Source organism: Balaenoptera borealis (assembly GCF_965194805.1).
Source record: "Balaenoptera borealis genome assembly, chromosome: X".
NCBI lineage: Eukaryota > Metazoa > Chordata > Mammalia > Artiodactyla > Balaenopteridae > Balaenoptera > Balaenoptera borealis.
In genome coordinates, this window is record NC_138881.1 from 92,594,058 (window position 1) to 92,600,057 (window position 6,000).

Below are 6,000 nucleotides of genomic sequence, written 5' to 3' on the forward strand. Positions count from 1 at the left end.
GACTTTTCATCAGATGCAACACATTTAGGATTGTTATCTCTTCTTGATTAACTAAACCTTTTATCATTATGAAATGTCTCACTTTATTTCTAGTATATCTCCTCATCATGAGCTACCTTGTCTGATAGTAATATAGCCATAACATCTCTTTTATGCTTAGGGTTTGCATGGCATATCTTTTTCCATCCTTTCAATTTCAGCTTCCTTGTGTCTCCATGTTTAATATATGTATCAACTAAGAAACATATGGTGGGGTCTTACTTTATCATCAAATTTGACAGTCTTGTATTTTAATTGGGGTGTTTAGTCTATTTACAAAATAAAATTGATATTTTACATTGAAGTCTACCATCTTGGTGTTTGATTTTTATTTATGTCATCTGCTTTTTGTTTTTCAGTTCCCACTTTCCTAACCTTTTTGGGGTTAATCAAATCTGTTAAGTATTGACCTTGCCTGCACTTGCCCAGAGCCAGTGGTTCTCCATACACCTGGCATCCAGTGAGACAATGGAGCAGACATGGGCAGAACAGGGTGGCCAGGCTCAGACTGGGGCTGCTCCTTTTGGTGCTACTCCTACCCATGCAGATTTATTCAAGTCAAACAACTGTTGTAACCCTTTCAAGTAACTCCTCCCAGAACACCTTGGCTACCTCAAATTCAGTTAACCCCACCACCAAGGCAAGTGGCAGTGCTCTGCAGTCAACAGCCAGTCTCTTTGTGATCTTGTTCTGCCTTTTACATCTCTACTGTTAAGAGACTCAGGCCAAGAAATATCTATACTTCCTCATCTTCTAAACCCAATCCAAATGGCATCTAGACATCTAGTGTGACAAGGGAAAGACAGGTCTTCATTGAATCTGCTAATTCTACACTTTATTTTACTGATACATAAAATGTTGAGAATCTCAAATTTGATTGGTTTGAAGGGGATTTGAAGGGTTTGACTAGCTCATGAATTCCAATACTAAATCTGCTCTTGTTGCATCTACGAAATGAAGAGAGACTGCATCCGAAATTAGTTGAGATGATATCCTTAAATGTGGCTTAAGTAGCATGGACACATAAATCTCTACCTTGAAAGTGAGAATAGATTTTATTTTATCTAGAGATAAAGGATTGGATGTGGAATAGAGATTAAGTTTTCATTTGGTATATTAACCCTATAAGGTCATAAAACAGGTAATACAAAATGCTTCCATGATTGTACTTATGTATACATTAGCAGAACTTCCAGGTGTTACTGTAAATCCTCAATGCATGTTTCAGGAGTACTAATTTAATGCTGACATACTCTAGATAAAGTTTTATATTGTTAAGCTAGTGTTACTGTAAATCCTCAATGCATTGCTTCAGCAGTACTAATTTAATGCTGATATATTCTAGATAAAGTTTTATATTGTTAAGCTATCACTGTTCTCTTGGGAACTGAATTTTTCTTCTGAGGCTTTGAATTTGACATTGCATTTTACTTTTTATATAGTAATTGACATATACCTGGGCAATTATGGATTGGAATCTACCCCAAATCCAAGCAAAGTGAGTCAATTTTGCTTATATACTTATCAGCTGTTCTTATTTAACAAGAGCGCTAGATTCATTTAGCTAAACTGATAACAAAGAGTAGAAGTACATTGATCTCAATTAATTTCAAACTGCTTTTTACCTCTGCATATGTTGAATACTTTTTATGATTTTAAAAATGATGTGTTTTAAAGGTAAAATTGACAAATCATGAAATTAGAAAGGAAAATACGTGGAAGAGCCAAAATGTAAATCAATCATCTGGAATGTGAAGACTGGAAGCTTATTTACATTAAATTCAGAAAAACTTTTATACTCTTTCTGTAAATACTTTAAAAAAAATCTCTGTGAGTCAGAATAGCAACATTTTGAACACTTTCTGTTATCAGTCAAGATTGTTAGATAGTTAGAATCTGGTCCTAAGTGTAAAGTAGGCTTCATTTTGGAAAGTAAATCTTTTCACAACTGCCTTGATGCACAGAAATCTTCTTAAAAATAGACACTCCCTAAAGTCTTTTGTCCACATGATCACACGCTGACGCTTAGATGTTCCAGTATCTAATATGGCCACAGTAGTCTTGATAGTCAAAGTCATTTTTTCCATTTTTAGAAACCTACACAAAAACAACCATATCCAACAGATCTGAAACTACTGTGCATATGAATGAACATTCCCTTTTGTTTAATGCCCCAATGCCATACATCTATTTCGGATTGTATATTGTGTTTGCATATTTATGTTTTGATTCATAGTAACTTCTCATGTTATGGAATTGATTTGCATTAACACAAACTATAAATAAAGAAATGGCTGAAAGAGCAAACAAAATTATTTAGTATTTTATTTGTTTAGTTACTTACTTATTTAGTCAAGTATTTTAGTGTATTTTCCCACTGATATTTTAGTTATTCCTCTATCATTTTTATGATATTTTACTTTTATGCTATTTCATCTTTAATGATTATTCTAGAGATTATAATATATCTATACATCTATTAAACATTCAAAATATACTATATTACTTCATGAACTATTTAATAATTTTATAACAGTATATTTCCAATGACTACTCTCCTACCCTTTGGGTTCTTGTCGTATATTTCATTTTCACATATGCTGTATTCTACACATTCCTTTATTGTTAGGTTTACATTAAATAGCCAACAATCTTTAAAAAGATTTAATATGATAATAAATAAATAATAAATAAATAATGAATACATATAATAATGATAATAAGATTAATGTTTAAAAGGCAATTTATATTTATTCACAAATTTACTCTTTCTGCTGGTTTTTAATTTGTTCCTGCAGAACTGTTTCTATCTGATTACATTTCCCTTCAGCCCACTTAATTTCTTTCAGTATTTCTTATAGTACAGGTCTGTGGGAGATGAAATCTTTCAGCTTTGTCTGCCAAAAATATCTTTATTTCACTTCCATTTTTAAAGGATACTTTAAAATTCTGATTTTATTATTTTTGATAAGAAAGGAGATATCGTTCTTATTATTGTTTTCTTGTAAAAAATGCTGCTTCTTTCTCTGGCTGCTTTCAAGATTTTCTATTTACTTTGGTCTTTGGACTTTGACTATGATTTCCCTAAATGTGTTCTGTGTATTTCTCTTGTTTGAGGTTTGCTGAGCTTCTTGGATTTATGGGCGAGTATCTTTTATCAATTTTCAAAAAAATTTTGGTCATATCTCTTCAAACACTTTTTAATGCTTCATTCCCTCTATCCTTTCCCCCAGGACTCCAATTACATATATACTAGACCATTTGATATTGCCTTACAAGTCTCAGATGTTCTGTTCTGGTTTATTTCTTCATTCTTTTTTTTTGTTGTCTCTTTACTTTGATTTGTATAATTTCTATTGACCTGTCTTTGAGTCCACCAATCCCTTTTGTTATGTTCAGTCTTCTTTCATTCCAATGAATTCTCTATTTTAGATATTGCATTTTTTAGTTCTAGAATTTCCACCTTATTCTTTTTAGAGTTTCTTTTTATATGCTGAATTTTCACATCTGTTTACAGTTTTTCCCCATTTTCTCTAATTTTTAAACCATACTTACAATAACTATTTCAAACTATTTTTTTCACCTATTAATTCCAGCAGCTGAATGATTTCTAAGTCTCCTTCTAATGAATTTTGTTTTTAGCATTATAATTCACATTTTCTTGCCTCTTTACATGTATGTTAAATTTTTTTATTGTCTACTGGACATTGTGAATATGTTGTAGAGACTCTGGATTATGTTGTCTTCTTCCAAAAATTATTAAGTTTAGTGCTGGAAGGCAGTTACATTACTGGAGATTCATCTTGATCCTGTCAAGGCCTGATTTTAGGTTTTGCTGGGGAAGGGTGGGGGGACAATTTCTATTTTGCCTCTAGTCTTAAGGTGCAGCCCCTACTCCTGGTTTGTGGTTCCTACTCCTAAAGTGTGGTCTTTCTCAGGTTTCAAGTGAGCACTTGATATGTTCACCAAGGACTCTTCACTCTGGATGGGTCAGAACTCTAATATATTCTCAGCACTATATGAGTTCTGAAGTCTCTGTTGAGCTGAGGATTTGGCCAAGAACCTAATGGGTACTCCTACACAGATTTCTGTATCTCCTTTTCCAGTAACTGTCCCACAAATTTCAGTGAACTTAGCAACTCATAACTCTCTCTCTTCCCTTCACTCCATGAGACTGCTACTTTCTGCTTGAGCTCCACTTCCCTGCACTACCGTTTCGAAATTGCCCACAGGCAGAAAGCCAGGGAGTATATGGGCTTCAACTTGAGTGCTTTTCCTCTCTTGAGTGTAGGAAACCTGCATGTACACTATCAAATGCTTAAAAACTACTGTTTTATATATTTTGTAAGGGAGGCATCTGAGTGGTGTAAAGCCCTCTTGATAAGAAATTGGTCCATACCCACGTGAATCAGTGTCAAAGACATTTATAAAATTAGAACATTTTAACTGAAGTAAGCTGTGAAACAGATTTCTCAAGATATTCTGTGAGAATCTGGGATCTTTTAGGAAGTATCCAGTGTTACTCAATGTAGTTCTAGCTATTGCACCAATTCACTATGCCTTTTACTCTAAATGTTAGAAAAGCAAGAAATTGATCATTTTGTTGAGTCCTTGCAACAGTTACAAATGCATGACTTGTGAGACTACAGACACTCTGAGTGCACTGTGAACAAGGCACTTACTCCCACCCCCACTATTGCAGCTAACTTTAGGAGTCAAGCAACTCCCTGATACTCTTGCTAGCAGGAAAGTCTCAGTAAAATGTCCTTGCCCAAGTGAATCCAGCATCAAGAGGTGATACAACTGCAGATACCCATAAAAGTATTCTCATGAAGGGGTCTTCTAAATTAAGTACCTGTCGTGAATTAAATTGTCATCTTCTTTGGAATTTTTCAGTGTTTTGTAAAGACTCTGCATCTGATGATTCCAGGTATGCTAACCTATTCCAATCATATCGGAGGGCATTATTTCAAGACTTGGTTAATTAAATCAAACAAAAGAAACAGGAAAGTAAAACTTCTGTTGTTTCAGTGTCACTTTCTTAGGCATGTGGCATTAGCCCTACCCCTTCCCACCTACCTACAGCAAGAGGAGATACAGGAGAGTCCTCTTCCTTAAAATATCAAGATCTGTAAGCCTCCCTGGGGGCAACACAATCTTTACTGTGTTTTTCTTCCACAAGTCAATAATTTCTGAGTCACTTCATTGTTTACTGAGAAAAAATTATGTTTTGGTTTATCAGCATATGGAATCTTTCCAAATCAAGTTAAGAAATTATTGGCTTCTCTGTATGTGCTAGAATGGTGGGATAAACATCAGCTACCTCTTCGTATTTGGGCTTAGTCCCCACAAGTTAAATAGCACTGACATTGTCACTTGCTTGCAACTCAAGAGCAGTATTACCTGTATATAAGAATTCTGCATAAATTGTCAAAGCAACCCTATTGTAATAGAAATCAGGAAAGAACCACAACTAGCTCCATGACTATTTCTTTACTATTTGTATTATTCTCAGCTCTGTGATGATTGCTTTTCAAATCAAGAGGAGATACACTCCGTATCATCCCTAGGTAGACAACATTGAAATTCCTAGCTGAGTTTCTAGGACCATACCCATTGAATGCTGATAATATCAGCTGCCTGCCCCTGCAGATTCTAGGTTATGTTGAGTCACCTCCATCGGAAATTTTGATGCTGAAAGATCTCCCAGATTCAGCTCTTTCGGCTGATCAAATTGCATAATTAAGTGCAAGAGATCTCAGATTAGCCTGGGTGTTGAACTGGATCAGGAGGGGGTATTCATAAGGGAATACCCAAAGAATTTAAGACCTTCAAAGCTGTCAAGATGAGTTACCTGTCCATAAGGAACGCCTTGTATGGGGGAATTGTAGCGTTTTTTCTAGAAGGCAGCTTTCTTGTTATCTTGGCCATGCTAAATGTAGCATATCCGGGGTCTGTTTG